Source organism: Schistocerca serialis, chromosome 4 (assembly GCF_023864345.2).
Source record: "Schistocerca serialis cubense isolate TAMUIC-IGC-003099 chromosome 4, iqSchSeri2.2, whole genome shotgun sequence".
NCBI lineage: Eukaryota > Metazoa > Arthropoda > Insecta > Orthoptera > Acrididae > Schistocerca > Schistocerca serialis.
In genome coordinates, this window is record NC_064641.1 from 227,919,520 (window position 1) to 227,932,296 (window position 12,777).

Consider the following 12,777-nt stretch of genomic DNA (forward strand, 5'->3'; position numbering starts at 1 on the left):
TTTAATCGAGAACAAACAATGTATTTACCTTAATAGTCGATATATATATAGCAGTTCATGACGTCCAGTCTTACAAATTTCAAAACTCTGCCATCTCTCTCCCCACATCCACCACTGCTGGCGGCTCACCTCCAACTGCGCAACGCTACGCGCTGTTAACAGCCAGCTGCCGCTGCCCAACACTTCAATGGCAGACAACAATGCAAACTAGCCACAGACTGCACACAGCACAGCCAGTGATTTTCATACAGAGCGTTACGTAACGTTGCCAATAAGAAAACATAAACAGTAGATGGTTTCGCCTTTTGACAAAGTTTGCAAATAGACAAGACTCTTCGAAATCTCTTTTCCATATTGTTAAAATAACAAGTCGTTCGAAGAATATGATAACATTTTCGTGGGCCAAAATGTGCATAGCTGAAATGAATGTACCAAATGAGCTTATTAACAAAATCGTCAGGAATGCAAAGTACCCATAGCTTGTCATCAACAGTGCAGCGTTTGAACAGTATGTTGTTTCTAACCAGATAATAATGCTGAATCTGTGTGTGTGTCTTTTCATGCCATTTGCTCTTGATGCCTTTCCAAATCGGATCTTTATCTTGTTCATGAGCAATGTCCTTTAAAGATGTGGTGATGAAGTTTTCAAAGGCGACTTTCTGAATGTAAAGAATACTGAAATTTTTCTCGAGGTTGCCTTCTGTGTTACTTTTCTCAAGCCCAGCCGGTGCGCGTGACAGTGCGTCCGCAACAATCTTCTCCTTGCCGGAAATGTAGACTATTGTGGAGTGGAATTCTTGCAGAAACAATGCCCAACGTTTTAACATGTCATGATTTAATTTTGAAGACATAAGAAATTGTAATGCACGATGATCACTGTATACTTTTACGTGCTTACCGGAAAGAAAGAAACGGAATTTATTAAATGCCCAAACGATAGCTAAAGCTTCTAATTCAGTAACGGAATAATTTTTTTCAGATTTTCTTAGCACTCGACTAGCAAAAGCAATCGTTTTCTGAACAGTAGTGTCATTTTCTATGGCTTCTTGAAATAAGTGGGCACCAAGACCGACTTTAGAAGAATCCGTGCTAAGGCAGAAATCATGTGACAGATCTGGATGAGCTAGTATTGGTGCGTTAAGTAACGCTTCTTTCAAAGAATTGAATTCCAACTGTGCGTGTTCGTCCCAGTTTCAAATAGTATTTTTTCCAGTGAGAGAACAAAGTTTTGGTGTAACTAGAAGTTGCATATTCAGAAAACGACGGTAAAAATTTACGAGACCTAGAAAACTGCGGACTTGTTTTTTTGTGGATGGAACTGGAATAGCTCTGATTGCTTCTAACTTTTCAGGATCCGGCTGAATGCCTTCAGAAGAAATAATATGTCCCAAAAACCTCACCTTTGACCTACCGAATTCAGACTTTTCCAAGTTAACTGTAATTCCAGATTCTGCAAAAATACGTAACAAACTGTTGAGGATGCGATTATGTTGTTCCCATGAAGCTTCTGCTATTAGAATGTCGTCCACATATAAGGTGATGTGACGTTTTAAGAACTCAGGTAATATGGAATTTAGCCCGCGAATAAATGCTGCTGAAGAAATGTTCAAACCAAAAGGAAGTTTCCGAAACTGATAACAAACGCCGAAACAAAGGAAAGCTGTGTATTTTCTACATTCTGGATGAAGTTCGATCTGATAAAAGCTGGATCTGAGATCAATGGAAGACAACACTTTTACACCATTAAAATTTTGAAGAAGTTCTTCCAACGTTTGCGGCCTGTCTGTTTCAGGAATAATGATAGTATTGATTTGTCTCGAATCTAAGACAAGCCTGATCGATCCATTTTTCTTCTCAACAACATGTAATGGATTGTTGTATGAGCTTACTGCAGGCTCAATAATGCCCTCGTCAAGAATAGATTGTATTTCTGTTCTAACACGGTCCCTATAATATGCTGGAATTACGTATGGTCTAACACAAAATTTAGTATGCTCACGAACACGAAATTGGTATTGAAATCCCTTGATTGTTCCTGTTTTGTGAGTAAAAACTGTGGAATGTGCTTCTAAAATCTCAAAAAGGTCCTGCCTATCAGTGTCATTACAATTCTCAATTGTTTGAATTTTATTCTGAATTAACTCATTAGTTTCAAATATGCCGTCGATATCATCCCTGTCAGTACTTGCAGAGTGATTGTTAGTGTCTAGTTCCGTAGAAAATTCTGAACTGTTGTCTAACAGAAGGTAAAGCCGATTAATTTCCTCATCATGGTTTGAGAGCCAATCTTCAAATTTCAAAGCTATTGACCTACCTTCTTTCTCTAAACTTATTTCAGCATCGTGAAAGTTTAAGATTACTTTGTATTCATTCAAAAAGTCTACTCCCCATATAATTTCCGTCGACAATAATGGAACAATAAGAAAGTTCATAGAGAAGCTGTGGCTTTGACAAAAGAATTCTAAGTTGGTTTGTTCGTGTACATCTACACTTTTTCCATAGATTGCACCTTATAATTTAATCTTACGTAACGGAAGTGTGGGACAATCGTTCGATTTGTTGCATTTGCTAAAAGCTGTTTCACCAATTACTGAAATGGGACTGCCAGAGTCAAGTACTGCCGTAAATTTTACGTCATTTACAGTAATGTGAATCACAGGATATGCAATGTTGTTATGTTTTACGTCGTGTTCCTGGAGTAAGATGTCCCTAATGTCTTCCATTTTTACGTAATTACTAGCTACGGCATCTGCGTCGTCAGTTTCACAAGTAAGTTTTGTAGCTGCCAGCGGTATGAGTCATTGCCTATTGTGTCTTTGTTGGCGCGCGTCGTTATTGGGATTTGGAGACCTAACTTCTACAAATTCACCTTGTCGAGAGGGCCCTGCTCTGTTTGAATCCCGCCAGTTCTGATGCAATTCAGGTCTGTCGTTACGATCATATCGTCTGTCGTCATGTCGGTAGATTCCACAGTTTCTTTCTTGTCGGTCACGTGGTGGAGAATTTCTCCCTGAATCGTAACTGCGCGCTGGACCATTGCATCTGAAGTTATTCTGTCTCCCTTGATAATAATTATTTTGGTTCCCATATTGTCTGTTTCTCTGATTGTCTCTGTGATAGTCATTACCGCGGAGAGGTGATCTTTCCCTGTAATTATTACTACTCTGCCAACAGTTGTCATACGGGTGGTGTCTGTTTTGGTCACGATTTACGTTGTACGGATAGCCTTGTCGTGTATTATTTCTGTCATCGCGGAATTGTGACAGATGTGACCTGTAATTGTTGTGCTCCTGTTCTCGCGTTCCGCGATTGTCAGTGTCAATTTCCAGTTCTTGTAACAGTCCCTGAAAAGCTTCAATGTCATCTTTGCAAAGTCCTGCCAAAATAATATGTCGTAAATATTCAGGTAATTTGATTAAGCAAATGCGGATGAGTTCTGAGGGGCTGTATGGGTTTGACAGGTACTGATTCTTGTGCAACATGTCTTCAAAATATTTCACAAGACTGGAAAATTCAGATTTTTCGAAATGTTTCATCATTATGATGCTATGTTTTACTCGGTCTTGTGTAGCTTGAGACCAATATGCTGAGAGGAAGGCATGGTAAAATTCTCCTTCACTGTGACAATCGTGAATGACCGATCGCATTCTTACAGCTGGTTCATTCTCTAAATAGCCACACATAAATTCTAATCTGTGTTCTAACGACCAGTTGGGAGGAAAACAATGAGAGAATTGATGGAGCCATGCTTGTGGATGAATGTCGTTGCCAGAATTCTTAAATGTTTTGAATTTACGTGTAGTAATGAACAGCTTATAGTCAAAGTCATCATGTCGGCGAGTCGCATACCGGTCATTGTTACGTCGTTTCGGCGGTTCCATTTCAAAATTCGGTGCACCTTGCCAATTTCTTTCATAATTTCCGAAATGCCCTGTGTTATTATTTTGTGGCTGTTCCGCATTTCTATGTCCCTCTTCCCGTATTGGGGCGCGAGTGTCCTCTGAAATACGTAATTCTTGTATTACCTGTGTCAGCTGTTCTTGTACTTCCCGGATTTCTCTTTGGTGTTGCGTATTAATTTGATTCTGATTTTGTTTGAATTTCCTAATTTGTTCGCACTCTTCTGTGTCATTAAAGACTACCGGTTTTGTGTCATTCAGATTATCATCTACCTTTGTGGATAAGTTAGTGAACTGATCCGAAAGTTCGGCTACTTTCTCCGATAGTGAACACATTTCCTCAGTGTGTTTTTCTGAACCAAGTTTCAGAGTGTCCATTTGTGTTGAAATCGAATCTATCGTGTCCTTTAAGTTTTCCTGAGTTTTTGCAAGTTGCGTAACCGAATCGGTAGATGCAACTGAGTCAATTTTAGCCCACAAGGTCTCATGATTTTCATGAACAATGGTTTGCAGTTCTTTTATGGCTGCTTCGTGATTCTGTAATGCATTTTCATGCCGCGAAAAAATAGGTTGAAAATGCTCACAAATTTGTGTTTTTACGTCATTACAGACTTTTTGACATTTCGATTCAATGTTATGTAACTCAGTAGTTAAATCTTCACGTGTTTGTTCAAGTGTGGAGTCTAACTTCCGAAGATTTTGTTCCATTGTGTCTAACTTTTGAAGATTTTGTTCCATTGCGTCTAACTTTTGAAGATTTTGTTCCATTGTGTCTAACTTTTGAAGATTTTGTCCCATTTGTTTCTGATTTTGCTCAAGCGTTGTGTCTAACTTTTGTAGCCTTTGTCCCATTTGTTGCATTAACTGTAATAACAGTGCACTGGTGTCTGAAACATGTTCCTCAGTGCTATTCGGCACTGCATTTGAACCGGCAATATACGCATTTTGAAAAGCAGAAAATGTGTCTTGATTTATTTGAGAAAACGGTGAGGATGCAAAACCTGAATCTACAGTATTTGCAAGATTGTGTCCTGTCATTTCGGAATCCTGAGGCGCGCTGTTGCCGACCGATCGATCGATAATGCTAGCCTGTTCACTAATTGTTTCACTGCCTACACCATTATTTGCAGCCCGCTCCATTTCCCTATGCACAATTACCAAATTACTACTTTGAACATTAGTTAATTCATTACTCTGCGGCGCTAACACACTGCTTTCGTCTTCACTGTCATTTTTCAGTTTACTTTGAAGCCTAGTATTACGTTTTTCACACGCCATTATTGTCACAATATTTCACACGACAACACAGAAAAACACAATTTGAAGAGCAAAAATAAGAGAACACATTAACGTAGCACTGAAAATAATATCTAGTTAATCGCAAGCGCAGCAGCGAAATACTTGGTGCAAATCTACATGCATGCCACAACAACAATGAAAGACTGCAACTACAAAGGAGATTCTCTCTACAATTACGCGCTAGCAATAAACAAAATCTACACTAATTACACAAACTACAAGAAAAAAAATCAGAAGATTCCAGTGAGGTATCCTCGGCTAAGGGTCGACATATGCAACGTCCCCTTAGAAAAATTATATACGACTGTGCTTAAACTGACACACAATATTTTTTTTTAGCGCAACGCAATCTGACTTTCAATAATCCCTACAAAAGAATGGCCCTGACTAACATTAACCTATACCTTTCACAAATCACTTACCTCACAAAAATCTTCGTTACTCGAACTACTGCAAAATAGCGAGCGCCACTACTGCCAGCTAAATAAAAGATTCAAACTACGGAAGGCACTAACTACTGATAGGCATAGATAGCAAATGAAAGATTTTAATCGAGAACAAACAATGTATTTACCTTAATAGTCGATATATATATAGCAGTTCATGACATCCAGACTTACAAATTTCAAAACTCCACCATCTCTCTCCCCACATCCACCACTGCTGGCGGCTCACCTCCAACTGCGCAACGCTACGCGCTGTTAACAGCCAGCTGCCGCTGCCCAACACTTCAATGGCAGACAACAATGCAAACTAGCCACAGACTGCACACAACACAGCCAGTGATTTTCATACAGAGCGCTACGTAACGTTGCCAATAAGAAAACATAAACAGCCTACTTACACAGAGAGCCATGCGTTAGACCCCTCGGCTAACCGGGCGGGCCCTGAAGGATAAATATAAGAATAAAATATAAGAAATAATATAAGAATTCATATAATAATGAAATGCAAGAATATGAATATTTAAAAAGATTGTAACTCCTGAAAATACGATACAAATATATGTTATACAATAAACGTGTGGCACTTATTGTGAAATCCAGTAGTAATTTTAGAGTTAATATAGTCCCCTTCTGTCCCTAACTCGATAATAAACATTCATGTAGTAACCTTCTACGGTCATGAGTAGATAAATGAAAACATAAGTAAAATAAAATAAATAAAAACAGTAATCAGATTTCGAACACAGGTGCAAAAAGGAGAGAACCCACCGTGCCACCATTTCGACTGAGAATATTGCGCGCTAAAAGGCATCAAAATTATGTCTAAAATTTTGACTCTCCATTTATCAGAAACGGTTGAGTATCTACGGTTGAGCCGAGACACATGTTAGCTTATTTTGACTCCTCTTCCGCTGAGCGAAGTTTCTGCGAAATCTGGTTATGGCACTTGCCGAACTCTTCTTCTGAGAAAAGCCTACATTCTCAAGTGCAGTTGAGTAGTCCGTACAGTGTCTGCACAAGTTAAAAGTAGACCGTTCCAATTCTGGCCCAAAGGACTAGGAGTCCGGTGTCGCCCATTCTCGCGCTCGTGGATGGCGCAGGTAATGTAGGCTATACGGCAGGGGGCCTACTGCACGCGTTCTCCACATGCACCAGCTTCCCGGCCACTTCTGCCCGCAAGCGCTCGGCCAGTGGAGTGCGTTCGAATCTTTACAAATACATGCCACAGCGCATATGTTACAGTACGTGTACCAGCAGCCGTCTCCGGAGGGCAGTGAGTATCTACACTGACGGGGGAAAAAAAACTGCAACACGAGAAGGACTTGCGCGACATAAACGAAAGTTGGTAGGCGTCTTTCTTCATCTGAAAGATTATGTCGCATTAGAGTGGTACTAGCAGTGCCACTATGAGGATGCGAATCAGATTTACTTTAAGGGGAGGGTTACTATCTTTGGCCCGAAAAAAGCTTGTTCTTTGAGAATTTTTTTCTCAAGACCTGTTACAGATATCAATGTCAAATTTGGTCAAAATGTTTATTGATGTTTCCCCTACAGCCTGGAATTTTTTCGACCGGAAATGTCGAAGAGCAAAGGCGGAAGTACCGTCGGAACTAAACAAAATTTCGATGCAGACCTCCACGCGTAGCATGTCACAGGTCAGAAGCTCGTCTGAAATCAAAATTGAGTTGACGTTACCGAAGTATATAAGATTCTTTAGGAGCTGTACCTCGCTTAAGTCATTTGGACCATTGGAAACAAAATGGCGGCCATTTGAAAAAATAGGGTTTTCTCATCGATTTTTCTACTTCGTCGGCCAAGTAAAAATTATTCTAGTTGATGGACCGGAATAGAAGTAGTAAAACTCCTAGACAATTTAGTTAGCTTCGTCGGAAACAAAGAATCATGCCAATCGGCTCAGTAGATTTGAAGTTACCGTACCGCGCGATAAAAAAGTCATTTCGAAAAAAAGACGTTTGAAGTTTTGACTACATATAAATGCAATATTATGCAACTTACATTCAATCTGCTATTCCGGGTCCATAAACTAGTCCTTCCTCTTCCTCACAGACGGCGTTCTGCTCGATCTGAGCCATCCTGCGCTTCTCCAGAGCCGCTCGTGCGGCCGGTGACAAGCGGTTTTCGGCCGCTCGAATCGGGTGGTCGTCCGAATGCTTGGTGAACTGCGTGGAATAGAGTCCCAGGGTGACGTCCATCGTTGTCATGGTCTTCAGAATTGCTGAATATCCTTCGTTGAAGCTGCTCACTGCCAGAAAACTCGCAATCTCCACAGTCTTCGCACCAGAATTCAAATGCTTGGGGGTTAACTACCAAACACACGCGTTCAAACTTTCATTTGAATTTTGTGTGTTTCCTCCCATGCACCGGTACAATAACTCGTCCTCCGAAAGAAAAAAAACTGGTGCATGAAAAAGGCCGATTTCAGGCATGTACATTTTTTTTCAACCGCGAATAACAAACATTTCCGTTCGGTATTCGGAAAAACCGTTTCAGGGGTGGATTCTAAACACTTTTAGGGATCCAAAAATGCAATTTAAAAAATATCGATTTTTTTGAACCAAAAGATTGTAAATCTCCCCTTAAGTACACGCTGTAACGGTCGAGAGCGTTAGTTACCTTCCAGATCGGACTTGGTGAAGCGACAAAGACGCCATTATCATCGTCTTATTGAGTGTGAACGAGGTCGTGTAACAGGGCTACAAGAAGCTGGATGTTCCTTCTGCGATATTGCAGAAAGACTTGACACGACTGTAGCCACTGTACATGTCTGCTGGCAGTGGTGGTCACGAGAAAGTACGGTCGCAAGAAGAACGGACTCCGGGCGGCCACGGTGCTCTATCGAAGGGGAAGAAAAATGGTTCAAATGGCTCTGAACACTATGGGACTTAACATCTGTGGTCATCAGTCCCCTAGAACTTAGAACTACTTAAACCTAACTAACCTAAGGACATCACACACATCCATGCCCGAGGCAGGATTCGAACCTGCGACCGTAGCGGTCACACGGTTCCAGACTGAAGCGCCTAGAACCGCTCGGCCACTCCGGCCGGCTCGAGAGGGAAGACAATCGTGTTCGGCTTACGGCTCTGGCCGTATCGTGCTGCATCTGCAGCAGCAATTTGAACAGCAACAATATCAGAAATTGAGTCCGTCTTGAAGCAAAACACCATGTTGTTGATTTATTTCTTTATTTTCCCAAACTAGTTTCGGCGACAAATATCACCATCATCAGTGAGTTTTTTAAAATCTAAAACATACAGAAAATAGCATAGTTATACAAACACAGTGGCACATTATTACATTTTTGCAGTTCGTTTTTTGAAATATAGTTTTCTATGGATGATTTCATACTACCTTATTTATTGACAGCATGTTTTTGAGAATTATTGTCACTGTTTGCGACGTATTTTCTGTGCTCAGTTTTTTTATGCCGTTTTTACACAGCGAACATCGTGTCATCTGTAACTGTGTGAGCGGTTGTTAGTAAACAAAATACTAAAAGGTGAACTTCTTATGTCAGCAATATACATTTGGGGTTGCGGTAGACCGGCCGCTGTGGCCGAGCGGTTCTAGGCGCTTCAGTCTGGAACCACGCGACCGCTATGGTCGCAGGGTCGAATTTGGCCTCGGGCATGGATATGTGTGATGTCCTTAGGCTAGTTAGGTTTAAGTAGTTCTAAGTTCTAGGGGACTGATGACCTCAGACGTTAAGTCCCATAGTGCTGGCTGTTCAAATGGCTCTGAGCACTATGCGACTTAACTTCTGAGGTCATCAGTCGCCTAGAACCTGGAACTACTTAAACCTAACTAACCTAAGGACATTACACACATCCATGCCCGAGGCAGGATTCGAACCTGCGACCGGAGCGGTCGTTCGGCTCCAGACTGTACCGCCTAGAACTGCACGGCCACATCGGCCGGCCCCATAGTGCTCAGAGCCATTTGATTTGATTTGGTTGCAGTAGTGTTGTGGAATCCAGTTATTTGGTGTATACTGAACTGTTACATAGCTGTTCGTGGACTGACGTTCGTTGGATGGTATGTAGCTACGTACCATCCAACGAACGTGAGTACACGAATAGCTAACTAACAGCTCAGTAGCTACATACCATCCAGCGAACGTGAGTACATGAATAGCTAAGTAACAGCTCAGTACACATCAAATAACTGGATTCCACAACACTAACGCAACCCCAAGAGTATATTGATGACATACGAAGTTCACCTTTTAGTATTTTGTTAGCCGCTCATACAGTTGCAGATGACATGATGTTCGCTGAGTGGAAACGGAAAAAAAATGGGCACAGAAAATATGTCGCAAACAGTGACAACATTTCTCAAAAACATGCTGTAACATACAATAAATAAGGTGTATGAAAGTATCCATAGAAAACTATATTTCAAAAAACGAATAGTAAAAATGTAATAATGTGTCACTGTGTTTGTATATCAATGCTATTTTCTGCATGTTTTAGATTTAAAAAAAAACACTGATGATGATGATATTTGTCGCCGAAACTAGTTTGGGAAAATAAAAAGAAATATATGAGCAACAAGGTGTTTTGCATCAAGGCTGACTCGATTTCTGATACTGTTGATTTTTCTATGCAATCACGGACCAAATGGAAGAGTTCCAAGATAAAATCATTAATTTGAACAGCAGTTGACACCACAGTGTCTCGCGTCCGTCGGCCGTCGTAATTTAATATATTATTATTGTTATTATTATTTTTTGATTGTTGCCGACTTACGTGGTGGGCCTTAATAAAAATGATATTTCATTTAATTTTGATTTTCGATTAAATGCTTCCCTGAAGTTCTCCTTTTTAACAATATTAATCTCAAATTATTTGTTACGTTAATGAATGTTAGACTCGCTGCATCTTAAAACATGAGCATACAAGCTGAACAATGTATTAAACTTTTCATATTAATTTCCTCGGCTAGTCAGTTCACTTTAAAGCAAAAGATCTTCAGTTATTCATTACAATTGCGGCCCACACACGCGCGAGAGTATTTTTCTTACCTCCGTTAACCATTGTACTGTAGTCGGAGTCCTGGCTCTGGATCTCGGCTATGGTACTGAAAATAAGAATCTTAAATCTACGTATTTCTGCAACTTCGTGCGGCTGTGGAGAAAAATTAATATTATGTTAATAGCGGGCGAGTTTTCCGCTTCCGCTAATTTTTCATAAGTTAATATCGCCACGTAATGTCGTCGTTGGCTGCATCGGCCGCTGCGATTGTTGAACTGTAAATTACTTGAATGCAGGTTAATTCAAGGAAGGCGGACATGAAATCGGGATCACCTCTTACAAATTAAAAGTGCACAATAATATTCAATTAATATATTATCTGCTTAACTCATACAAATATGCATACATTTGTCAGCACTCGAAAGATGTCCGTTTATACACACTCAAGACAAAAGAGGAAGTGAAGTCGACTAAAAAATTAACAAAAGAGCGTATCTTGTCGTCTCTTTAGATCATTTTGTCATAAATTATTTCTTTGCAATCTAAACCTGCACAGAGAAATTATTATTTTACGGCTACATGATAAAAATATATTATTCGATTTTTTAATGTCTCTTCTTTATAAATACTGTTTGTAAGTCTTTTCGTAATATAGCACTGGGGACGCTATATGATGGTGATATTTGTCGCCGAAACAATTTTGGGAAAATAAAAGAAATATATAAGCAACAAGGTGTTTTGCATCAAGGCTGACTCGATTTCTGATACTGTTGATTTTTCTATGCAATCACGGACCAAATGGAAGAGTTCCAAGATAAAATCATTAATTTAAACAGCAGTTGACACTACAGTGACACAAAGAACTGTCGCCGGCCGGGGTGGCAGAGCGGGTCTAGGCGCTATAGTCTGCAACCCCTCGACTGCTACGGTCACAGGTTCGAATCCTGCCTCGGGCATGGATGCGTGTGATGTCCTTAGGTTGGTTAGATTTACGTAGTTCTAAGTTCTAGAGGACTGATGACCTCAAAAGTTAAGTCCCATAGTGCTCAGAGCCATTTGAACCATTTTGAACAAAGAACTGTTAGAAATCGTTTACTTCATGGACAGCTCCGAGTCACACGCCGCGAAGCGTGCGTTGCACTGGCCTCAAACCACCACCCTTTGCGATTTCAGTGGTGTCGAGACAGAGCTCATTGGAGAGGAGGGTGGAAGTCTGTTGTCTTTTCTGATAAAAACTGGTTCTACCCCAGTGCCAGTGATGACTGTGTGTTGGTTCGAAGGAGGCCAGTTGCGGGCTGTAAGCCAACCTGTCTGAATACCAGACACACTGGACTTATAGCTGGAGGTATGGTCTGGGGTGAGATTTCACATGACAGCAAGAGCACTCTCGTGGTCACCTCACGCACCCTGACTGCAAATCTGTACGTCAGTCTGGCGATTTGACCTGTTGTGCTGCCATTCATGGACAGCATTGCAGGGGGTGTCTTGCAACAGGACAACGCTCGCCCACATACCGCTGTTTGTAACCCAATATGCTCTGCAGTGTCTGCGTGTTGCTTTGGTCTGCTCGATCATCAGATCTGTCTCCAATCGAGCACATATGGGACTTCGTCGGACAACATCTCCAGCGTCATGCGCAAACAGCATTAACTATCCCTGTATTGACCGACCTACCGCAACAGGCATGGAACTCCATCCCATAAACTGCACGTTTGCATGCTTGGATTCAACATTCTGGCACTTACACCGGTTGTTAATGTACCAGCATTCCACATCTGCAATGCCTTATCTCGGATTTGTCCGCCCCTGGTAGCTGAGTGGTCAGCGCGATGGAATGTCGTACCTAACGGCCCGAGTTCGATTCCAGGCTGGGTCGGAGATTTTCTCCGCTTGGGGACTGGGTGTTGTGTTGTCCTTATCATCATCATTTCATCCCCACCGACGCGCAAGTCGCCGAAGTGGCGTCAACTCGAAAGACTTGCACCAGGCGAACGGTCTACCCGACGGGAGGCCCTAGCCACACAGCATTTCTATCGCGGATTTACATTAACCTGTCATCTTCCGATATTAATCACTTAAAGATGTTATTTAGGCAGATGTATCCCCAAAATTCCGTTACTGTGCATTAATTATGTTTGG